Genomic DNA, 26,857 nt, shown 5'->3' with positions numbered 1-26,857 from the left:
GTGTTTTGTTTTCTTTCGCTAACGGAGCTCACGAGATTTCTACTTTAAGTTTTGTGTTGTGAAGTTTTCAAGTTTTGGGTAAAGATTTGATGGATTATGGAACAAGGAGTGGCAAGAGCCTAAGATTTGGGATGCCCATGGCACCCCCAAGATAATCTAAGGACACCTAAAAGCCAAATCTCGGGGATGCCCCGGAAGGCATCCCCTCTTTCGTCTACTTCTATCGGTAACTTTACTTGGAGCTATATTTTTATTCACCACATGATATGTGTTTTGCTTGGAGCGTCTTGTATGATTTGAGTCTTTGCTTTTTAGTTTACCACAATCATCCTTGCTGTACACACCTTTTGAGAGAGCCATACATGATTTGGAATTTGTTAGAATACTCTATATGATTCGCTTATATCATTTGAGTTATATAGTTTTGCTCTAGTACTTCACTTATATTTTTTAGAGCACGGTGGTGGAATTGTTTTATAGAAAATATTGATCTCTCATGCTTCACTTAGATTATTTTGAGAGTATTAAATAGCATGGTAATTTTCTTAAATAATCCTAACATGCTTGGTATTCAAGAATAGTAAAAACTTTCTTATGAGTGTGTTGAATGCTATGAGAAGTTTGATGCTTGATAATTGTTTTGAGATATGTAGATGGTGATATTAAAGTTGTGCTAGTTGAGTAGTTGTGAATTTGAGAAATACTTGTGTTAAAGTTTGTGATTCCCGTAGCATGCACATATGGTGAACCGTTATGTGATGAAGTCGGAGCATGATTTATTTTTTTGATTGTCTTCCTTATGAGTGGCGGTCGGGGACGAGCGATGGTCTTTTCCTACCAATCTATCCCCCTAGGAGCATGCGTGTAATACTTTGCTTTGATAACCTGTAGATTTTTGCAATAAGTATATGAGTTCTTTATGACTAATGTTGAGTCCATGGATTATACACACTTTTCTTTCTTCCACCATTGCTAGCCTCTCTAATACCGCGCACCTTTCGCCGGTATCATACACCCACCATATACCTTCCTCAAAACAGCCACCATACCTACCTATTATGGCATTTCCATAGCCATTCCGAGATATATTGCCATGCAACTTTCCACCATTCCGTTTATTATGACACACTCCATCATTGTCATATTGCTTAGCATGATCATGTAGTTGACATCGTATTTGTGGCAAAGCCACCATTCATAATTCTCTCATACATGTCACTCTTGATTCATTGCATATCTCGGTACACCGCCGGAGGCATTTATATAGAGTCATATTTTGTTCTAAGTTACGAGTTGTAATTGTTGAGTTGTAAGAAATAAAAGTGTGATGACCATCATTATTAGGGAATTGTCCCGGTGAGGAAAGGATGATGGAGACTATGATTCCCCCACAAGTCGGGATGAGACTCTAGACGAAAAAATAAAAAAGGGAAAAGAGGCCATAAAAAAGAGAAAAGGCCCAAATAAAAATAAAAATAAATGAGAGCAAAAGAGAGAAGGGTCAATCTTACTATCCTTTACCACACTTGTGCTTCAAAGTAGCACCATGATATTCATGATAGAGAGTCTCTCATTTCGTCACTTTCATATACTAGTGGGAATTTTTCATTATAGAACTTGGCTTGTATATTCCAATGATGGGCTTCCTCAAAATGCCCTAGGTCTTCATGAACAAGAAAGTTGGATGCACACCCACTTAGTTTCTTTTGTTGAGCTTTCATATACTTATAGCTCTAGTGCATCCGTTGCATGACAATCCCTACTCACTCACATTGATATCTATTGATGGGCATCTCCATAGCCCGTTGATACGCCTAGTTGATGTGAGACTATCTTCTCCCTTTTTTGTCTTCTCCACAACCACCATTCTATTCCACATATAGTGCTATATCCATGGCTCACGCTCATGTATTGTGTGAAGATTAAAAAAGTTTGAGAATGTGTCAAAAGTATGAAACAATTGCTTGGCTTGTCATCGGGGTTGTGCATGATTTAAATACTTTGTGTGGTGAAGATAGAGCATAGCCAGACTATATGATTTTGTAGGGATAACTTTCTTTGGCCATGTTATTTTGAGAAGACATGATTGCTTTGTTATCATGCTTGAAGTATTATTATTTTTATGTCAATATTAAACTTTTATCTTGAATCTTTCGGATCTGAATATTCATACCACAATTAAGAAGAATTACATTAAAATTATGCCAAGTAGCACTTCACATCAAAAATTATCTTTTTTATCATTTACCTACTCGAGGACGAGCAAGAATTAAGCTTGGGAATGCTTGATACGTCTCCAATGTATCTATAATTTTTGATTGCTCCATGCTATATTATCTACTGTTTTGGACATTAATGGGCTTTATTATCCACTTTTATATTATTTTTGGGACTAACCTATTAACCGGAGGCCCAGCCCAGAATTGTTGTTTTTGCCTATTTTAAGGTTTCGAAGAAAAGGAATATCAAACGGAGTCCAAACGGAATGAAACCTTCGGGAACATGATTTTTGGAACAAACAAGATCCAGGAGACTTGGACCCTACGTCAAGCAACCAACAGGGAAGCCACGAGGTAGGGGGGCGCGCCTACCCCCCTAGGCGCACCCTCCACCCTCGTGGGCCCCCTGTTGCTCCACCGACGTACTCCTTCCTCCTATATATACCTACGTACCCCTAATCGACCAGATACGGAGCCAAAAACCTAATTCCACCGCCGCAACCTTTTGTATCCACGAGATCCCATCTTGGGGCCTGTTCCGATGCTCCGCCGGAGGGGGCATCCATCACGGAGGGCTTCTACATCAACACCATATCCTCTCCGATGAAGTGTGAGTAGTTTACTTCAGACCTTCGGGTCCATAGTTATTAGCTAGATGGCTTCTTCTCTCTTTTTGGATCTAAATACAATGTTCTCCCCCTCTCTTGTGGAGATCTATTCGATGTAATCTTCTTTTTGTGGTGTGTTTGTTGAGACCGATGAATTGTGGGTTTATGATCAAGATTATCTATGAACAATATTTGAATCTTCTCTGAATTCTTTTATGTATGATTGGTTATCTTTGCAAGTCTCTTAGAATTATCAGTTTGGTTTGGCCTACTAGATTGATCTTTCTTGCAATGGGAGAAGTGCTTAGCTTTGGGTTCAATCTTGCGGTGTCCTTTCCCAGTGACAGTAGGGGCAGCAAGGCACGTATTGTATTGTTGCCATCGAGGATAACAAGATGGGGTTTTTATCATATTGCATGAATTTATCCCTCTACATCATGTCATCTTGCTTAAGGCGTTACTCTGTTTTCATGAACTTAATACTCTAGATGCATGCTGGATAGCGGTCGATGAGTGGAGTAATAGTAGTAGATGTAGGCAGGAGTCGGTCTACTTGTCTCGGACGTGATGCCTATACACATGATCATACCTAGATATTCTCATAACTATGCTCAATTCTGTCAATTGCTCAACAGTAATTCGTCCACCCACCGTAAAATACTTATGCTCTTGAGAGAAGCCACTAGTGAAACCTATGGCCCCGGGTCTATCTTCATCATATTAAATCTTCCAATACTTAGTTATTTCCTTTGCTTTTTTACTTTACTTTTATTTTACTTTGCATCTTTATCATAAAAATACCAAAAATATTATCTTATCATATCTATCAGATCTCACTCTCGTAAGTGACCGTGAAGGGATTGACAACCCCTTATGGCGTTGGTTGCGAGGAGTTATTTGTTTTGTGCAGGTATGAGGGACTCGCGCGTAGCCTCCTACTGGCACTACAAAAAAACACTTCCGTGATGATACGTGTTTGTCACAGTAGGTCGCTTTTGTTGTCATGCATGTACATCCATGACAAATTTATTTCAGAATCAAGATAGTCATACCTGTGCTGTCGTAGAAGTGTTCCATGACATTACCAAAATTATCATCATGGAAGTATCCACTTCCATTATGATAAATCGAGCGTCACAGAAGTGCTTTCGTCAAGGGTTACTGACACGTGGCATCCACCGTAATGGAACGCTGTTAAGCTATCGGGTCGGGTTTTGGATCCGATAACCTGTTAACAACCCCGACCAATGGGGATTTTCCACGTGTAAAATCATCATTGGCTGGAAGAAACATGTGTCGGCTCATCGTTGGGACAGATGTCAACCACTCATTGGACGGAAGGCGCCTATGATACATCGACACGTGGAATGGCCCAACAGAGGCCCATTCCTGTGAAAAGGCCGACCCGTTTGACTTGGTCAAAACTGGCAGGCCGGCCCATGGAAAGCCTGCTAATGGCATGTTCAAATATAGCCCATTTACAGCCCGCTAACCCAAGGCCCGTTATGCCCTATCCGAATTAGGCCCAGTAGCGTCATCTGGGCCATCCAATATGATTCCAGCCCATTTTCACTTCTGGCCCATGTATGGCCCATGACGTCTTTCGGCCCATATGAGGCCCTATGTAACTCTTGGCCTACTAACGACCCGTGGTGAAACTGGCCCGTAATGAACAGTGCATCACTTTACACCCATTAACGACCCGTGGTGAAACTGGCCCGTAATGAACAGTGTATCACTTTATACCCATTAACGGCCCGTTATTCCATTGGGCCGTTTCCAGCCCATGTTATCTTTCGGCCTTCTCAGAGCCCATTTATTCTTGGGCTCATTTTCAGCATTCGTTTACTTACGGCCCGTTACTGTCATTTTCTGCTTGTGGGACAAATTCAGCCCGTGGTTATAGTCGGCTCGTTTGTGGTCTGTTAATATGTTGGGCCATTTTCATAGCGTCATCAAATACGGCCTATTAACGATGGCCCGTTATGGTCGGCCCATGAACGGACAATTCCAACTCTAGCCCGTTTACGGCCATAATGCGGCCTGTTATTGGCCCATGTTTGGCCATCGATCATACTGCCCGTATAAGGCCCATTGATGATACTGCCCGTAGAAGGCCCATTGTTTCTACGGCCCGTAGAAGGCCCACTGTTTCTACGGCCCGTAGGAGGCCCAGTGTCACTACAGTAAATATTAGCCCATGGTTATTGTGGCCTAGTTTTAAAAAATAGGTTATTGCAGCCACTAGAAAACCGCGGAAAAAGAACTGCAATGACTAGAAGCAAACAAATAAACAAGACAACAAGGAAATAAATAAGCAAGCAACTTACGCTAGGCTATCACGGCTATCACACATATTACATCCACTGGGCATCAAAGTTCGACACCAATGCAAATAAACGCGCCGACAAAATAATATACAAAAACTGAGAGCACTTCAGAAGGCACTAGGCCTGGCCAGGTCGCCCCCAAACAGTTGAAGAAGCTGAGTAGACCTCAGTTGTGTCAACGATAGATGCATCAACACTAGATTTAAGGCATGATGGTGCGCACGGCAGTCCTCTGACATCTTCATTGCATCTTTGACTTCAAGTCGGAGCTGAGCTGAAGCAAGCCTTTCCGCTTTAAGTCGAGACTGAAGAAGTCGAACTGATTGAGGCAGCGACTGCACAGAGGTTGTCTCACACCTGCTGGTGAGTAGCTTCAACTCACTGTCTTCATCAAGACAGGACCTTGGGGTCATCTCGCTGTCCTCAAGATGGTTTGGCTCACTATCTTCCCTAAAGTTCTGCCCGGCGTAAGAGATACCAGTCTGAAAGAGAAACAAGGAGACACGTAACAGGTTTCACAATTATATAAGCAAATAAATGGATCTGTTCTGCATAAGGAAAATGTTTTTACAACTACAATTTGAAACTGGTAGTTGTTGCAAACATCCAATCAGATGTAAACAACAAAGCAAACAACAATGGAGGAAATGATGCCTATCCAAATCTATACTAGAACAAAGTTTGAAGGCTTGAGAAGGATGAACTTACATTACATGTTAACACGGGCTGGACAAAGCCCTTCTCCATGTTGATGGAAGGATAATTCAATAAATTCCCCAAAGAAAATTCTTTATAAGCATTGCCATTATTCTACATTTTGCAAAGAGTAAATATAGATCAAATAATATTGGAAGAAACAGAGGATAATGAAGCTTAGGTGCAGACTGATGATACATAATCAAATAGCAATAATTAAGTACATCATTACAAGGCAAAAGGGAGAGAGGTACTGACAAGAGCAATGCAGAGCCCATTATTGTTTTGAGATCATATGATCCTTTGAGCAAGGAGATTCATCTGAATTAAGTTTTCATACAAGAGAGAAGGTAAGGCACAAGCAGAAATTTAGGAGTTCAAATTTTGAATTGATATCATAGACAGTACCTGACGCTGGGCTCCCAGCAGTTCTAATAGGGGTTTGGCCACTGGAGTAGGGGTAAAGTGTGGTACAGTTGGGCCTGTGTTTTCTGTGGCTGCTGATCTATCTGATTTAACAGGTATCACTACCTTTTCCAAATACCTAGTTTGTACTCCTTGACGACCTGCACTCACCCTCTTCCTTTTGGACACCTATTACGAAAGAACAACATTTGACTGGAAAAACATAGTGTGACGACACATGGAATAGGTATAGAAAATGGATAGGTATGGCATATACTCATATATGATGCTTAAACTAAGCAGATGGTGTAACAAAGTAGAAGTAATGCAAGAGGTCAGAAGCAAAATATGTGCGACCAATACAACTTTGCAAAGTTAGAGGAAGCACCTTGATGGGTGAATAAGATAGGCCATCCTCCACCATGCCAAGTTTGTTAGGCAGTGGATCATTCCGCAATATTCCTCTCATGCGCCCATTCTCATATTCATTTTGATAATGTTCAATATCTGACATGCATGAAAACATAAAAACAAGTGAGATTTTCTTTGTAATGCAGAAGTGATTCTAATCCAATACCGCCTCCCTGTAAACCCCTTTGTGCTATCTCTGCAATTCTTTTAAAAGATGCCATGCATGCTGTAATTTGTTGTGTGCATTAATATAATGTGGCCTACTACTCAAAATATGAGAGCTCCAGAAGTGATGACACTTCGTAGATGATAGCTTCAACATATAGTAAAGAAGAACAAGTCGACCTGACCTGACAGATTCAAAATATATTAAGGGAGAACAACTCGACCTGACCAGTCGACCGCAAGAGAAGAGTATCATCTTAAAGAAGAGCAGAAGAGCAAGCCGATTGAAGATATTACAAGTCTTTTAATACAATGTCGGTTGGCCACCCATGATGAACCAGAGTGCACAGAGAAATACTATTCTTTTCGGTCTCTCCATATGTGGCTCACATGCATTTCGAAACTAAAGTAGGAACATTTAGCTAACCAATTAAACATCTCTCAGTTTTACTAATATCAGCAATAATATCAGATATGAATTTGTACAGCTAAGCTTGTTTAGCTCGATGGGTGGAGCAGTGCTATTACGACACGAACCACGTAGGCTGATTGTGGTCATCATAAAATGGGGAAAACATAAGCATGATGAGTACAATGTTGACCGTGGTAGTGGGATGGCAGATCTGAAGCTGCAAACCGCGCAAAGGGTAGTTAGCAACCGATGTTTGCTTTGAAATAACAACTAAGATTTGGTATGGACAAGAAAGTACGGTCAACAAGTGACAAAGAAATGCAATTATGATGTCTCTCTATATGTCGTGACATGCATTTGGAAACTCAAGTGGGACCTTTAGCTAACCAATTAGATGTGTCGGTTAACTAATACCAATATCATATCACAATCATATTTGAACAACTAAGCTTTCAAATTCTGAGTGTTGTGTTGTTTAGCTTGAAGGGTGGAGTAATGCTAGTACGACAGAAAGCACCTACGCAGATCATAGTAGAGTAGATAAAAGGGGAAAACCCTAAGCATCAAGAGAAAAATCAGGAAAGTGGAACTAGCTGGACCAGTGGGTGGCGCACATGCTTTTCGAAATGAATATAGGAACATTAGGTGACCAATTAAACGTTCTCTGTTTTAGTGATATGAGCATCATATCAGATTCGTATTTCAACACGTAACCTTTGGGTTGAGGTCTTGAGGAGCAGTGCTAGCACGACACGAAGCACCTACGATGATGGTAGTGAATATAAAGGGGGGAAACCATAAGCTTTACGAGTATAGTGTCCGTGCCATGGCGGATCTGAAGGTGCAAACCGGACAAAGCTACTTCACAACCAATGTTTGCTTTCAACTAGCCACTACGATTTGGTACGGACAAGAAAAGTACAGTAAACAAATTACGATCTATTTACCGGGTGAGACCAATAACTTAAGCACATATGGAAGAGTACCACCTCTCTTGCGACGCCGTGTAGGCCTATGCTGATACGTTGAGGGTGCTGCGGGTGCGATGGCTGTCGATGGTGGGGAAGAAGACTTTAGATGGCAGGCGGCCGGGTCGGGGGATATATCCTGTTGCCGTGGACAAGGCGGTCGTAGGAGCGGCAACGACGAGGTGGACGACGGCGCCGATGAAGCGAGAGGAGGCGATGAAAGGATGCTGGTCCAGCGCCGTGGATGAGAGATGTCCATCTCTTGAAGTGGATGACGGGGTAGGGGTAGCGGCTCCAGCAAGGTGGAGGATGGGGTGGCGGACGGAGGAGGATGGCCGCAGTTCGGAGGTTGTCGTGCCACCGACGGTGTATGAATGGGGAAATGGAGGGGAGGGGGGATCTCAAACTTTGGGACGCGCTTCTCTGAAATGGGGGAAAGTTACGAACTTATCCCCCGTTTAAAATTTCAGACATCGCATCGGTTGGGGATAGGACGGTAATCTCGCATCTCCCAAATATTTGCCGATAACTATTTCGGGCGAGGAGAGGGTGTTTTGCCGCCCACGGTTGGCGCCCACGGTGTACTAACGGGGCTGACAGGTAGGGCAGTTGTGTCACGTCTGATGGAAGTTACACATCTGCCCCTATTTAAAATATAAGCCTACATCGATTTCGAACAAGGAGAGTTTGTTTTGCCGCCCACCGTGTATGAATGGGGAAATGGAGGAAAAGACACATGTCTTTCAGACGAGCTTGAATCGAATGTGTTTTGCCGCCCATGTTTGGCGCCCACCGTGTCTGAATGGGCTCAGAGGCTGTCGTGTCACATCTGATTGAAGTTACTAGTCTACCCCTATCGATAGTAGTGTAAATCCTGTCGATAAGGATGTCAAGTGTCAGGGGTAGACAGTAATTTCCATCTCGCAAACACTTGCTTCGAGCAGCCCACAAATTATAGTGGGTGTTTAGCCGCTTCGTTCAAAACTTGGGAGAATTAGCATTCACGTTTTTCCTGGGACCTAGCAAACTAAATTCAAATCCAATTTGTATTCGATTATGAATATCCACAGATAATTATACGTTTTGTTATTTATTTCTTCAAAACCACAACAAAGATTTATTCCACCTTTATATATGATTATAATTTAGAAATGCCATGATCTTCGAATTCAGTAGGTTGGATACACTCTAAGTCAAACAGTTATTTCATCCAATACAATATGCTCACACGACAAACAGTTCACCTTATGTCAATCATACAAGTTCTGAGGATTACCTCGCCTAAAAAATTCGGATCATTACAACACATGGACAACATAGGGGGTCTTGCAACATAATCCATTCAGAGACATGACACAACATGCAAGTACAATAATCTAATGAAAATTTGAACTGGTATCTAAAGAAGAACCGGGATTATCTTGGGCTTCAGATAGCAGAAACAGCAGGACCTCCTCCATCTTCAAATGCAACATTCTTACTTCCTCCAATTCTTGGGTTGCTTGCATAATGTGTGCCGCTAATTCCGTAATTTCCAGCCTCAAGATAAATATTACCTCATTCATGGCAGCCACACCATCTCTTTCTGCCTCTAGTAGAGCCTCAAGCACTATAATATCTGTGCTCAGACTGCTCTCCGGCGGTGTTGCCTTTGAACTGCTACCATCTGGTAACATGGATGGCGCACTGCTTCCACAAATAGATTCTGGGGTTGTACATTGTGTCCTAGTGTGAACGGCATCCTAAAAGGTTTCCGCTGGACATCAGTAAGAGATAGTTATCGTATGATCCAGGCAGTAAGCTTACATGGTAAACGACGGACGGATTATTGTCGAGCATGGCAAACTATATTTAAATGGTTCGAAGCAGCATCAACCGAAAAGAAATTAAAATGGTAAGATGAAACTAGGGATGTAAGTGGCAAATAAACGAAATCCGCCAGTCCCATCTAGTTAGTTTTTGCTACCTCCCTAGTTCATTTTCCTCAAAAAAACAAAAACTCTTTTGAACTATCATACCACTAGTGGACTTTAATCGGGATTAAACCATACCCAGTTGACATCCCTAGTTGAAAGGGAGTGTACAACCGCTATATTTAAGTTGCCAAGGCATCTAAGCAGTTGAAATAATCTGAGAAAGCACTTAACAGTGTGGCCTCATATAAACTACGAAGACAGTCATGTGATGAAGTTGAGAGGAGAAGTTAAGGACTCCGATGAAATAGGCATGCATTTCTTTATGATAGTACAACATGCACTTCTGACATATTGGCCAACTCGGGTATAGCGTAACAACAAATAAGCATTCGAATCAAGCAATACAGCAAAGCAGACAACTGAACTATTTGTAATTCGGCAGGATTACATGTTGAGGGCACAAGCCAAGAAAGCAGCCCACTCGCATTACATTTCATATGTACTAAAACACACTGGCTTACCATATGTTGCTGTGAAGCCTAGCTGCTGTTGCAATGTTCTTTGAAGATATCATCAGCATCCCGTGGTTGCAAATCTAGTTGTTGTAGTTTATTCTGCACCACCTATTTAGGTAAAATTAATTTTAATCGCATGCACTGGTCCGAATTGATCATCAATGGTTCATCTAAACTAATGAAAGAAGGGTGTGTGCATACACGACAATACTCCCTCCGATTCTTTTTACTTTGCGTATAACTTTTTCTCAGTTTTCTCGTATTAGTCTGCGCGTTGCCGATTCCTAGCGCTGGTTTCTTTTTGTGCCCCGCCCCATCCGTCTCTGCCCTAATTAATTGGCAAATTAGTCTAGAAAAATTAAACCAGTGCCCTCCTTGGTATGCGGGTCAAGAGTTATGGGCAGAGTAAATAGAATCGGAGGGAGTATATCTGCTTCCCTCTATTTTTATGCTTGTTCGAGGTGCCAGCCCCAAAAGAACAAATATTTTGCTTGATGGGGTTGGAAGCTCCATAATTAATAGAAGCATCAAATTAGTCATGCAACTTGGGACGATCAAGAACACACAAACAAGTAATGAACAGAGGCTCGGAGCAGTGATGTAATAGCTAGCATCAGAAAATGTAGGGTAAAACGAACAAAAAGCAGTGGAACCACATGCTAGTTTGCTGATGTGTAATTAAGCATAGAGAACATTAAGTAGTCTGATGGAACCAACAGGTGGCATCAGGACAAAACTAAAGCATATTAACTATATGTGCACTGGTATGTAATTTAGCACATGTAACATGTTCATTGCCAGAATTATGGCCCTACAGGTGCAAGCAGAATAACATGTCTCATGAAAAACTGAATGATGCCCTGAAGAAATTCAAAGGTGCGGTGCTTATGCTAGGAAAGTGACGTAGGCGCCGAACGTAGGTGCGGCGTATGGGTATTGTTGTCATACTTGATAGCTAAGGATCGTCGATGGTGCTCGTGTTGCGGTTGAGTTTGGGCCGGCTGTCGCCGTCGCTGAAGCGGCTCCGGTGCTACGGTTGCGGCGCCTGTCGACATACAAGAAAGCTCATATGTGGTAAGTGAACAGTTGCATGATAAAGGGAAAAACCGAAGGAGTACAAATCGAAATAACCTGATGAGGCTGCGGCGTCGGTAAAGCAGGGCCGGTGGAGTTGAATATGGCGTCCGTGGAGCGGGTCCGGTGCAGTGGACGAAGGTTTCGGCGGGCGCGTTGTATAGTGGTTTCGGTGAGGCGGATCTGTTGCGGCGGACGAGGGCTTGTATGAAGGGCCAGCGAAGGGGCGGACGAGGGAGTCAGTGAAGGGCCTACGCTGTGGTGGACGAGGGCGCCGGTTAAGCAGATCCGGTGCGGTGGACCATGATGGCGGTCAAGGAGATCTGGAGCGGTGGACAAGCCAGTCGCTGAAGCGGCTCCGGTGAAGTGGTGAGTTGGCAGTTGGGGGTTCCAAGGTGCGGAAGGTAGATCCGGCGGGGTGTGAGGTCCACCGCTGCGGCGGAGGACTAGATTCGGTGGCTTGCCTTGGTTGGGGGGGTTCGGGAGGGGAAGGGGAGGGGCTCTGGGGAAGAATGTTGGGGGCAAAGAGGGGAAAACAATGGAGTTACCAAAGCAGCCTTTTTCCGTTCATGTGGCAGGGGTAAAACAGGAATATCGCAGGGCTAAACTTTCGGGCGCGTGATATTTCAATGTGAGCGGGAAGTTTGAAAGCTTTTGGCACCTAAAATTATAAGTATTCTGCTCTCGTACGACCGACTATGATATCATGGCCGAAAAATTGTTTGTTTTGCACGCAAAAAAATGTGCAAGTTCTGAAAATCAATGTCTCCAACTCGAAACTTAGATTGCCCATTCAATTCAAATATGGATCATTGAGCTACTACAAACAAATACCATCATACGGTCCAATTCAAATGAAATTCCAAATGTGTTTATCCTAAATATGATGACAAAAGCAAAAATGTGTATGTGTATGAATAAAGTGGATGATTATAAAGTTTGAACATGCCCGTATGTGTATATCTCTAGGTTTGATATATGAATTTGAAATCACGAAATCCTGGCTTAAAAAATGTACCTCTGTTTAAATGAATTACAAAAGCTAATGATGGAGTCGAATTCCAAAATTCCAATCTTAGGTTTGTAATTCTGGTACATCAAGGTATATCACGCATGTTCAAAAGTATCGTTATCTCATAGTACAAAATGTGAAACAAATTGATCAACCATGAGTGCACAATATCTCAATTACGCTAAAGTCCCTCAAATATAGACACCTCACTCTTTATCTAAAGTCAACCCCCCACCACACACACACACACACAGAGAGAGAGAAGTCGTTCTCTCCCCCAAACACCAACACACGAGCACATTAACACCCCTCTCTCTTGTAAAGTCCGGACCCCAACATAGGTCCCTATCACTTTGTTTCTTGGGCATGCACACATCTCTTCCCTCACTCTCTAGGTCTCCCGCTATCTCTCTTACCCAAGCACACACACTATGTAGAGTGTATATTTCCCATACACACAAAACATCGTCCCCAAATGTCTATCTCCCTAGTTATGTGGTTCTCGCGCACTCACCTCACACACCACCCCCACTGCAAACAAGCACACTTTGTCTCCTTGTGCACCACTCTCCTCTTTCTATCTCTCCCACATGCGGACCCGCCCCAGCTCCTTCCCTGTATACATATATGTCATGATTCTTTGCATAGCTCCCTAATGTATAATCGTTCTCGATTTCTCACATTGTTCTCTACACCATCTATTCTAGCTCTCTCATGAAGTCCCTATCACACACATGATGACTCGCTTCCCTTGCATCTCTGTTCATAGGCCAATTTCGGACAACATCAACATTGTCTCCCTATCTATACGCCATTTATGGACACAAATGACCCCTCTCGCCGCCTCTCTTCCTCTCTCTCTCTCTCTCTCTCTCTCTCTCTCTCTCTCCCTCCGGCGTTAGCTCTCTCTTTCTCTCGCTCTCACACCCCTCTCCCCCACACACACTCAATATCTCTTCCAAATAGTCTGCTCCCCCCGCCCGCACCCGTGCTATCTCGCTACTACACATGTCACACCATTCCCCCTTCCCTTATACTAGGTTTACATCATCAGTGGTCTCTCTACTCCACAGACACTCTCTCCCTCTCACACACAAACACGTGCACAAACACACACAGACACGCACAAACACCCATTTACCTGGATCCTCATCTCTCCTCATGTCTGTATGTGTATCTCACACACTCACTCTCTAATTATGTATATGTGTCTCCATGTTACACAACACAAAGCCCCATGTACATGTCTCTCTCTATCCTCCACACACATAGACACAAAGAATCTGTTATCATTGCCTCAATCTCTAACATATCACACACGCACTCTCTCTCTCTCTCTCTCTCTCTCTCTCTCGCAAACACGCTCAACAAGGGTTTCCCCGTGAATAACTTACCGTCTATTCATGAACAGTCGTGGCAGTACGGCGAACACGAGACATGAAAAAGAATAAATCTACACGTGCTTAGACCACCTAGTATGACTACTAGGACTAGAGCAAGCCAAAAAGCGCGCCGCCATCACCCCCTCCTTGTCGGCGACGGGAAAATCTTCATTTTACACAGTCGAGAAGTCATTGTGCTAAGGTCCCACATGCCGAGGCGTTGAATAGAATGTAGATGCTAGTTTACGGAAGCAAGTATCGTTAATACGTTTGTATCTCCATACTTATATTTCTTCTCTTATAAAAAACCGACTTGGTGATGATGGTACGTGTGCCATCTTGCAATATAGACCATCCAATCTATATCTGACGGATGGAAATTAAACTAAAAGATACCCGCACCCCTCTCCACATTTGCAGACAAGGCCTTCCCTCGTTCATCCTTATCTCCAACAAACCTCATTGTTGAGAAATTAAGGAAGGAAGCCTCTCGAACAAACTGGCCTGGTGGCCGCTGCCGGCATCGTCAATCCCCATGCCTCCGCTCAGTTCGACCACCAACCACCACCACACCCCACTCCTCTTCACCTTATCTCATATTTCTCGAGATATGATTAGTTTTTACACATGGGATTACTCCCACAAGGGTCAATCACAACAAGTGTTTTATAAAAAAATGCATCTTGATGTTCCGTGCAATGCACGGATCTTGCTAGTACTCCTACACAAGACTAAGTTGGTGATGCTGGTGTGTTTGCCATCCGTCGTTTCTGACCATTAGATCTACATCTAACGATTGTGAGGTAAGTTGTTGCCTTTTCTCACCAACATCCAACTTGTCTACCAATTTGCAGAAAAACTCATAATTAGTATCTTAAAACCAACCACATCCCTCCCTGACCTCACCAAAACAGCCCAAGGAATATATTCTAATTGAAACATAATATATCTCTAGTGACATATGTATATCAAAATTAGAGTGTTTTGTACCAAGTTTGTGAATAAGTATTATTATAATTATGATTCGTTGCAACGGACATGAACATTGCTAGTATTTCCAACCATGCATTTCTTTTCCTAGTATTCCATAGTTTCGAGTTTTCCATCAAGATATTAGTCACTCATGGTTGATATTTACTTTCAATCATGTACACATATGCACTATGTAAATAGCCTTGCTTATTGGCTTCCAAAGCTTAACTTTCACTCCTACTTACAATATGTAGAGTATTTAACAAAAAACTACCACTTTCAACCAGCCCTAGGAGGAATCTATTGTACAAAAAATAGCAAAAACATACCCAAAATTTTTTAATCCACGCCAAAAACTACCTAGTACTCCTACCGATTAGGTTCGTTTGAACCCATTTATGACAGGGTTGGCCCACATGTCCGTGTTGACGAAGCAGCTTAAACCAACACATTTTGTTTGACCGTTGACACGAGGGACCCACATCTGACCTTCTATCCTGTTATTCCCCCTCAAATCATTATTTTTCCTGAACATTACTTCAAACAGTACTGATGCATGTTCGTCGGTGGCGCCGGTGATGAGCGAGTTGGCCGCTGCTCCGCCGGACGGGCTGGACGCCGTGCTGGCCTCCGCACGGGTTGGCAGGCTGGCCCGAGCGTGACTCACGAGTGAGCAAGCCGTCGCGCTGGCCTTTGCTCGAGCCAGATGGCTGGCCTTAGCGCGGCACGCGCGAGCAAGCCGCCGCGCTGCCTTGCCAATCTAGCTAGCAAACCTTGCAGACAAGCAGCTGGACGAAGCTATCTTGGCTAGCTAGCGGCCGGGAGCGCCAGACGGAGCTGGTATCCGGGCTGCCGCAACATGGGCTCCGCACCGCCGGTGGTTTTGACCTCGCCCTCTACCGGCGGCGGTAGCTGTGTCCCATGGCCGAGGATGACTAGGTGGACGGCCCAGAGGTAGGAGGTCACTCAAGGATTTTTGTTGGTAAGAGCATGTACAATGGTTGATAAGGTAGTCTTATCTTAAGTCTGCCTCGTATGCAAGTGGTAGTAGTTTCTTGGCATTTTAGTGGTTTCTTGCATTATTAGAGCAAGTACAATAGAGCTGAGTCAGCGGGCTATAAGAAATAAACTACTACTACATGTTGGCTATAAGATGGGTTGTAGATGACATGGCACTGGCTTATAGCCAGCAGCTGGCTATACTATTAACCATGCTCTTAGGGGTTTCTTGTAAGGAACAATGTACGTACTACTAGCAACAAAAGGCGATTCTAGGTTGCGTTGTACTCCAACGAGTATTACTAGTGGTCGCGGGAGTGTATACCTCGTTTTGTGGGTTCGATCCCGGCAGAACGCACGGCGGCCTTTAAAAAAAATTAGTACTACTACACTTTGTTGCGATCCAATATTTTACACGGGTAGTTTGAGTTTTGAAGTCAAACGGACGTGCGGCCCCACAATCTGGGTGCACTGGACAACCTAGCCATGTGAACGGGTTTTCCTTCCCAGCATCCCGTGGCTCGCGTGCTCGCCCTAGCCGCACCTCGCTTGCAGCTTCCAGCTAGTAGCATATTTAAACTAGCGCCTACCAATTAAGCCTGAGGAGCCGGAAAAGCCTGGTGGGGCATTGGGAATTGTGCAATATGGCTCTGTACGTAAAGTGCTCTACTACTACTCCGTAGCTTGTGGCGTTGCATGCATGGACTTCACTCCGTTATCGGCTCTACTATAAAAGAAATTCCTCTTGCCGTGTTTTTTTTGAAACGGAGGCAAAAGCTTTGCTTCATCTCATTCATAAAGAAGGAACTACTAACAAAGTTCGACGAGATCCATTACACCTCCACAAATGGAAGCGTAAAGCCTAGTCTCGCTGTATCAAATAACTCAAATGTTCTGCCCCCGCAGTAACCGTCGCTGATAAACAGGCTGCTAGTGTGTGCGTGAGAGGAGCGGCTGAGTAGGCCAGCTACGTGAGATGAGCGGCTGAATAGAGCATCGAGAGTACCCACTAGGCCACTACGCAGGTGTACTTCCCCTGCATTGATAGTACAACGATGGTTCTAGAGAATAGTAGTACCCTCCACTTCCAACTGTAGCTCCTTGGCCCTGAGATTCAAGAGTTAAAAACTGGTGCACTATACTAGACTAGACTAGAAGTACAGTACATCGCACTACTAGTTGAGAAAAGTAGTACTAGTACTGCTACAGTACAAGTACGTACTCCTCCGTCACATAATGTAAGATGTTTTTTGACACTAGTTGGCATGTACAAAAAATGGCAAAAACATACCCAAAATTTCTTAATCCACGCCAAAAACTACTACCTAGTGCCAAAAATTTCTTACTAGTGCTATTTACAGTATAATGCAATCCCATAACGTTCCATAATCCCTTTCTTTGAAAAAAATCACTTCTGGAGAGAAGATTGCTATCTCCACGCGAGCTTCTCATAGGCCAGCGCCACCGCATGCAGTCATGTGAGAGAGAGGGAGACATCCATGCAGCATGCAGAGAGAGGAGAACGCGGGCGGACAGCCAATGGGCTGCATGGGGCATTTATAGCTGCTAACTCCTCCCATCCATGCGCCAGGGGTATTTCCATCCAGAAAGCATGCAGCAAGCCCCTGCCTTGGTATCCGGGTCTGCTCTTATGCGCAGAGTAAAAAGAATCGGAGGGAGTACTAGTAAATAATTGAGGGAGTACTAGTAAATAATAGCCTCACCCCTTCGCCGAGGAACGATCTACAGTTGGAAGGGACGAGGCCCTGCGGTTACTATGCTCTTATCTCCTCGTCGCCAGTTCCCCTCCCCCCCGAAGAGAAGGTGGTTCGTCGCTGCTCCCATGGATTCGCCAGGCGGTTCTCCTCCTCGTCGGGGCTGGGAGACCTTGGACGGCGATCCTGTGGGAGAAATCGCACGCCGCTCCGACGTCCTCACCGCCGCAAGACTCGGTGCTTCCTACACCAACTTTTTCAAGATGCTGCTTAAACAGGCCATGCTTGTTGGTCTTCCATGCATCCTCGAGGAGAAGGTTCTTCTATGGGATAATCCTTCAAACAGTCCACCGCTCCCTGGCCATGGTTGCATGTTGACTCCGCTAGAGTTGCCAACGTTGAGAGGTAGTCGGATTTTGTCCGATGAGCAGGTTAGTAATGGAGTTTGATCATGTAGTACATAGTTATTCCATTTCCATCCCATAATTTCTCTGCTGCCCACCGTCTTATATATAGGTCTGGGTCGGTGCCAACGAAGATTGGCTTGCATACCTCCGGTCGGATACCACCATCATTTTGCACAACATCCACAGTAGTGCAGCCGTTCCGGTAGACCCCTTCTCCACCATTGGGATCGGCCTTCCGGATTGGCTAGGCAAGAATACGTATGATGATGCCTACATGAGATTGAAGAAGATAGCAATTGCGGACCCGCCGACAAAGCGACGCGGCTACGACGATTACTATCTCATCGCGGTGTTCGACATAAGGATTGCCATCAATGCAGGAGGCAGTAACGGCAGAGGCTGGCGCATGTTGGCGGCGGCAGATTTGTACCCCTACACGTTTGAAGACGCCGTGCGCCATCTAGGCCACATCTTCACGGTGACAAGCTAGGGGAGTTGTTTCATCTGGTTGACATCCTAGGGTACGGGAGATTACAAACGGAATGCACAAACCATCATTTGCATCCCTAACGGTACTCCATTATTTTGCAGGGACCAGTCATCCCCCGATCAAAATAAGATCGCCGATCCTGGATGTGCATTTGCATCCGCGATTCGGTCTAAGCTGGAACCTTGTAGCTGACTTTGGCATATTGGGATCAACTATCTTAGTAGTTGTTACCCATGGTACCACTGATGTGCAACATGGTCACATAATCTACCACGATCGAACCGTCACCATCTACCCAGGTATTCCATTTTTTAACCCTCTCGCCTTCTCTTTCATTGTTGTACTAGTAGTATACTTTGTAGTACTAGTAGGAGTACTTTTTACCTTGGAGGACGCGTATAGCTAGCTAGGCCCTTGAAGACTTGAACCCACTAGCTGCCACCATTTTTGTTTTTCCATGTCTTACTATCTCATCCATGTAGCCAACAGTGGCTATATATAATAAGCCGGTTATTTTACTTCCTCTATACCGGAGTAGTACTATTTGCTGCACAGTATTACTGACCGCCACATTTGAGCACAACATTATTATGCATGGACCTTGACTATGTACGTCACCATGTGTCGAGATCTAGGATGCCGCGTGTACCAGATGAACGACGCCGAGTTCGACCCCGTGATGCTACGTGGGTGCCGAGGAACACTCTTGGAGAGTACTCGCTTTTCGTCGGGGACAGCTACCCCATTGTGAAGCGGATGCCACCTTCCGTGCACGACACGGAAGGCCTGCCGTTCATGAAGCATGGTTGTGTCTTCAGTGCGCACCGCCGGATGAACGACATGCTGGGACACGCTATCCCTGATTTATGCCGCTTCAGCTTGGATGAGTCTCCATCGTGTGGAACCAGACTAGAAAGCAGCGACAATGATTCCCATTGCCCACCGCTATGGATCGTGCCATCCATGAAGAACACCTGGGAATGGAACCTGGAGGAGGACATGTATCCCATCTATAACGTGTATGTGGAGTACGGTAATTGTGAACGGTAGCGCTGTGAATATATGTAGACTAGTCGTGCACAAATTTATCACATGAGTTGGAGATGAACTTGTGTGGCATACTGGCATTTGTCCTTTAGAATTTATTACTAGTAAATGTGTTATGTGTACGTGCAACTTGTGTGGTTGTTGCACGGGCTCCAACACGCTCTTTGAGAAAAAAGGTGGCACAACTTTGGATATACGTGACGTGGCGGCATCATACAGTAGCATCGTTCGCTATAGTTGTACTAGTACACTCCTACTAGGATGACCACTCCTATAAAACCTTGCGCTTGGCTCTTTGCCTCTTCGGGAGGTCCAACAGTTCGTACTCGTGTGAACCTTGCACTTGGCTCTTCGCCTCTTCGGAAGGTCCAACAATGATGATACTAGAGTACAATATGCTTTTGGCACTGACACCGATTGAACTGTTGCACGTCCACCACGAGGGCGAGGGCGAGGGAGAGGGAGAGGGAGAGGGAGAGGGCACTATAGTCAAAACCCTCTCTTCGTCCTGCGAACCACCGCGCGCGTGGGCGAGGGGGAGGCGTAGTAAGCAAGCTTCTCCTCGTTCAGCGAGTTGACGGGACACATCAAAGCAGTACTAGTACTAGTAGTAGTAGTCCATACTGCGTCCTTTCTGATTAATATGGCTTAATATGAAACGAGAAAAATACACTGGCGGTCAACGTATGTAACAGTACGCTCTTTACGGTCACTATATATAGTTTTGCGGCGATTATGCGATCACTAGCTCATCATAGAGCACCGTATTGCACCCTACTGACCGGCCACATAGTCGACGTGGCACTTTGTTGTCTGGTTAAATTGCCACCTGGTTTCTGGGTCCCACCTGTCAGTTGGCAGAGCAAAGAAATCAGTTAAACAAAACTTTACGCAGGCGCGACACGAGTCCAACCCTTGTGCGCGAACCGCCCTGGCTGTGTATATGAGTGCATGCACGTGTCCTCCCTCGGTCTTCCAACAAAGAGTGTACTACATGATGTACATCTACACTTCCAATGTGTTTAGCCTTTAATCTAAATCGATATTGATTGACTAATGCACCAACTTGTGCTGTAGGTATAGGCTACATGTCTATCCTTAATTACAGCATGCAACAGCCTTCATTTAATCTTCTTATCTCAATGGTCGCATGCACACATAAGTCTGCTACTTTTGAGCGTTAATTATGCCCTGGTCAATGCGTAAATCTCTAAATGTACAATCTTTCACGGATGTAGGGAGTAGGTTGAGCACTTGAGCGTGAGCGTGTGTGTTGCGTCGTGTGCTGTGTGCCGCATGGGTGCGTGAGTGTTGCGTGCGTCCATGTGTACGTGTGAGTGTTGCATGTTGCATGCATGCATGCATGCATGGGGCTTACTCCCTCCCATTGACATGTCAATTTGGCTATAGATTTCAACAAGTGACTAGGTACGGAGAAAAATGAGTGAAGTGAGCGTAGAGGCATAGGGATACTGTAGAAAGGAAGTCCTCGCGATCCATTTATTCCCCATCTCGGTCAGAGAGAACTATTCAACTAGTCTTCGCAGTGAAGTGACAATACACACTGCAGCAGATGGGACACGTAATTAATAAGCTGAACCAGCGTGTTGGTGTTACTAAATCAGTCGGTTATGTTTGGTAGTCTCAAGTCATTGAAAGCATGCACAACCCACATATCTTATTGGTTGATATGCCACAAAACAAAAAACGAGAAGGCAGTTAATGTACGGTGCCTAAGTGTTTTGGGATTATTTGGTTTTCGTAAGGTGACTTACACACCTAGACGGAGGGAGTAGTAGAATTGAGATTGAATGCACTTTCTTCCCTGTCTTCCACTATTCTGCCTCCTCTCTTCTTCTTCCTCCTCTCTTCCCCATCGTCGACCGCACACCATTTACCCCCGCTCACTGCTCGCCCGCCCACGCCATCTTCCTTGGTACCTCGCGCGTACCATATCCCCCCGCTCACTGCTCGGCCACACGAGGAGAAGCTTCTTCGCTCGCCCGCCCGAATCCACTTCCCCGATGGCTCGCAGGCACCAAAAACCCCAACGGCAGAACCGACTGACACGCAGAGCCGCAATTGGAATTCCCTCCCCGATGTTCTCTTGGAGCAGATCTGTAGTCGTATGGACCTACTCAGCACCGTCCGCCTGGCCGCATGCTTGGTGTCTTTGTACTGTCTACTCGTCTGCAACCGGTCGGCTCTTTTCAAGACACCCTGCTTGCTGATGCCCGATCCTCGCAGTTGGCCCAGACACCGACTTGACGATCCTACGAAGGTTGCCGTGGTGGCCTTAGACATGATACGACTACCCGTCCACCTGTCCTTCATGCGCGGCCACTACTGGGCGGGCATGAAGGCCAACTGGATCATCCTCATCCACCACACCGGTAGTCAGTGGCGTCTCGTGGATATCTACACCCAGCGAGAGATCACCCTTCCATCGTTGGATACCGCCACCATTGAGCCTCGCGGCCCGCTGGACACTCCTGCCTACTACGCACGAGACGCGTCAAGCTTTTGGCTCGACCTCTGTTTGCAGAAAGTTGTAATCTGCGAAGTGCCCACACCATCAGAAGACTACATGGATTACAAGCTCATTGCCTTGTTCAACAAGGGATTAGTCTATCTGGAATCCGGTCGCCATACATGGTTATGGCTCATCATCAATCTTGTTGAGGAAACATTTATGTCTGATTCTATAGTGCACGATGGCATCATTTATGCGGTCGACGCACAGATTGGCTACCTATATTGGTGGAATCTATCGTCGTGTAATTGTTCTATCTCATCTCATCTTTACCTTATGAATACGACTGCCGTTCATCTGTTACAAATTTAGAATGCATAGCATGTCTATAACCACATCATTGCTATATGTTCCTCCCATTTCCTAGATTTTTATGACCACACATGTTATTGTTAGAGTTGATATGAGAACAATTGGCATCTAATGATTGTTAGAATACATATTATGAGCATAACATCATGATTGCTATATGTTACTCTCATTTACAAGATTTTTATAACAACGCATGTTATTGCTTAGAGTTGATATGAGAACAGTAGTAGTAAGTGCTATGGTAGAATATGAGTAGGCGCTGTCATAGCTGTTTTCCTCTCATTGTTACATGATGTTTGAACCATGACATATTGCTAGAATATGAATGCCATTGGCTTATTTATTTTTAACTTGGGGTATGATTATGACCACGGCATTGCAATTCTCTGTCTATGATATGTGTCACTGTTATAGTAATCTTAATTCCACACATACTCTGAACATGATTGTTTATTTTTGTCCTTTTGGTCTCCAATTTGAATTGTTGCAGCAGACGCAAATGCGCTGGCCTTCATGATTCCAGGACCTGGAATCATACCAGCCGATGGGTGGTGGTTTATCGCTCGTTCAGCTGACGGCGGTCATTTGATGCTCATTCGCACGTACCAAATTGACCAAACCATTACATCAAACCACATGCAGTACAATGCGTGGGGCGTTCGTGACATTGATGGCTATGGCTGCTTCGTGTTCGAGAAAGATCCCAGCTCTGTTGGGCCAGGCGTATTCAACTGGAGGTGGGTTTACAGCCTCGACAACCACTCCTTGTTCCTGGGGATCAATTATCCGATCATCCAACCAATCATCAATCATATCACCGGTGATGATTACTGTGCTATGCAACTTCCATTCGCGAGGGGGGGCTGTGTTTACACATCATACCATGGGTTTCATGAATCACCATATCCAGAGATTCATCGACACAGCTTGTTGCCAGATAATCTTCAGTGTGTGAAAGGCATCAAGCTCCCATGCGAAGGATGGCTTTTGCAAACCCGACATGCGGCGATGTGGTTCATGCCAACAGCAAATATGCACAACTTGATTCGTGCTGATATCTAGACTGAGCCATGTATTCTGCTGCTGTAGCATGACCCTCTTTTGTTGGATATTATGTATTGTTGTTAGTTTGAAGCACTCCTCTGGTTTGAAGGATAGATACCTTCCTAGGATCAAGTGCATCCTAACTCACCTGCGTAGGATGTACTGATAATGATGATGGAGATGTTGTGCAGAAGCCATATATATATATATATATATATATATATATATATATCAGTTAGGCTTCAAGTGCGTACTTGTTAGTTAAACCTATGTATAAATCGTGACACTAAATACGACTAGTAAGTAGTACAGTAGCAATACTAGTATACGTCGGTCAAATTATTCATCATGTCCACACATTGAATTGACGTGACAACATGCTGCGCGTGAGGTGACACAAGAATCCCGGCGGCGTGTTCGGGTATTCTGGACTTCAGATTTGGAGTACCACTTATCTGTTGAAATCTTTCATCATTCACTTAAAACAGTCGATTGATCATACACTGAGTACCATATAACTGGAGTTACCGATGCAAGTCGAAGAAGGATTGGCCCGTGCCGCCGGCTGGCGTCAAGTTCGATCCCACGGATCAGGAGCTGATCGAGCACTGTCGGTGTCAAAACCGGCGGATCTCGGGTAGGGGGTCCCGAACTGTGCGTCTAAGGCGGATGGTAACATGAGGCAGGGGACACAATGTTTTGCCCAGGTTCGGGCCCTCTTGATGGAGGTAAAACCCTACGTCCTACTTGATTAATATTGATGATATGGGTAGTACAAGAGTAGATCTACCATGAGATCGGAGAGGCTAAACCCTAGAAGCTAGCCTATGATATGATTGTATGTTGTCCTACGGACTAAAACCCTCCGGTTTATATAGACACCGGAGAGGTTAGGGTTACACAAGGTCGGTTACAAAGGAGGAGATACACATATCCGTATTGCCTAGCTTGCCTTCCACGCCAAGTAGAGTCCCATCCGGACACGAGACGAAGTCTTCAATCCCGTATCTTCATAGTCTAAAAGTCCGGCCAATGGAGATAGTCCGGCTGTCCGGAGACCCCCTAATCCAGGACTCCCACAGTAGCCCCTAAACCAGGCTTTCAATGACGATGAGTCCGGCGCGCAGTACTGTCTTCGGCATTGCAAGGTGGGTCCCTCCTCCGAATATACCACGGAAGAATTTGAATATAAAGATAGTGTCCGACCCTGCAAAATAAGTTCCACATACCACCGTAAAGAGAATAATATTTCCACAAATCCAATTTGCTGACTTGTTTTGGCAACACGACATTATGTCATGGCCCGGTGATTATTCGAACCGTTTCCTTTAACTAGCCCCGCACATAACGCGAGGCAGTTTTTTGACACGTCTTGTCAAAGCAGAGATCGTGTCCCCTTATCACGGGATTCTCATCAATATGGGCGTGGGTAACCCAACCGCGCCATCGATTATGGCGCTTGGGGGATAAGCAAGTTTTACCAGGCTAGTGGGGACGCATAGTTTCGTCCGCCCATATAAAGGGATAAGAATTCACCTTTTCATCCACGCCTTCTTCCTCCTTTGCTCATCCATTTTCGCACACTCGAGCCCCAGCGCCCAAGTCCGCACTTCCCACCTCAACCTTCTCCAACCATGTCCGGAGCGGGAGGCAGGTGGATGGTCTCCTCCGTCATGGAGGGACACATCAAGAAGCTGAGGAGAGCCGGATACCTGCCCGACGACATCGCGCACCGGCTCCCAAATGAGGGACAGCTCATCCCCACCCCCAGGCCCCATGAGAGGGTAGTGTTCCTTACCCATTTCCTCCGTGGACTGGGATTCCCTCTCCACCCATTCATCCGGGGGCTCATGTTCTACTACGGCCTGGATTTCCACGATCTGGCCCTGAACTTCATCCTCAACATCTCGGCGTTTATCGTCGTGTGCGAGGCCTTCTTCCGCATCAAGCCCCACTTCGGCTTATGGTTGAAGACCTTCAATGTCAAGCCGAAGGTAGTGGGCGGCCGCTAGGCGGAATGCGGAGGTGCCATGGTGGGCAAGATGCCCAACGTCACATGGCTCGAGGGCTCCTTCATGGAGACCATAAAGGGGTGGCAATTGGGGTGGTTCTACATCACCGAGTTGCGTGACCCTGCATGGGCAGCGGCCCCTGAGTTCCGATCTGGCATCCCCACGTGGCTCACCTCCTGGAAAGAGAAGGGCCTGTCCTGGGGTAGTTCGGGAGAGCTGATCGGACTCCAAACATGTATTCAAAACATGGTGACAAGAAGCTCAAACTCGTTAACGTAGTCCAGGTCATGCTCATCCGCCGGATCCTCCCGTGTCAACAACGGGCCTTCAACTTGTGGGAGTTCGACCCGGCCCAGCACCAAACTCTGAACAGGCTCTTCGATAAAACACACGAGGATGCCTGGAAGGTGCTATTCAAGGGTGCTGAGGTTCCTCCTCCTACTACCGAGGATCACGGATTCTGCGCGAAGCGCCAAGCCAGCGCGATAAGCTGTTTTACCTCTTACAAGATACTTGTTTTACATAGTTTGACTCTATGCGGGATCTAAGATCCCGTTCCTTTGACAGGACTGGCAGGAAATGGCCAGACAGATCGACTGTTCGGCTCCTTTGCCCGAAGGCCCAGCAAACACTCTCCTGACGGAGATGCTGACTCCAACTCCTTACAAGGTGCCAGAGAAGACCAAGAAGGCCAAGGGAACCCGAAAGAGTTCCCGACGCCAGGTGTTATCGGACTCATCGTCCGATGACTCTGCGGCACACTCCTCCCCCGAAGACGAGGAGGAAGAAGAAGATGCTCCCCCTCCAGGTGGGGGAGACAAGAAAAGGAAGGCCGTCCCAACTGGGGGGGCGAAGGGTCCAAGAAGGGAAGGACTCTCCTTCCGGACAGCTTCACCGCCGCCGCCGAAGGCGAAGACGAGTGGTTACCCAGGGCCAAGCCCCTGGGGAGGTCGTAAGTATTCGACTACCAGAGTAACTCATAGCATCCTTTGTCGCACTACTTCCCCTAACGCCGAACATGATTATGCAGGCCGCCACGAGCCAGTGTCGATGTATCGTCGGACGGCTCCCTGGGCTCGTCGGATATGGATAGCGATCCACTTCCGACCGCCACCTCCCCTTGCCCTGCGGATGACACCGAGGTGTTGTCTCAAGAGGCACCGGGTCGAGGGGAGACAGTCTCGGAGGCGCCTCAAGGCGACCTTCCGGACTC

This window comes from Triticum aestivum, chromosome 4A (assembly GCF_018294505.1).
Source record: "Triticum aestivum cultivar Chinese Spring chromosome 4A, IWGSC CS RefSeq v2.1, whole genome shotgun sequence".
Classification (NCBI taxonomy): Eukaryota; Viridiplantae; Streptophyta; class Magnoliopsida; order Poales; family Poaceae; genus Triticum; species Triticum aestivum.
This window is presented reverse-complemented; position numbering follows the sequence as displayed.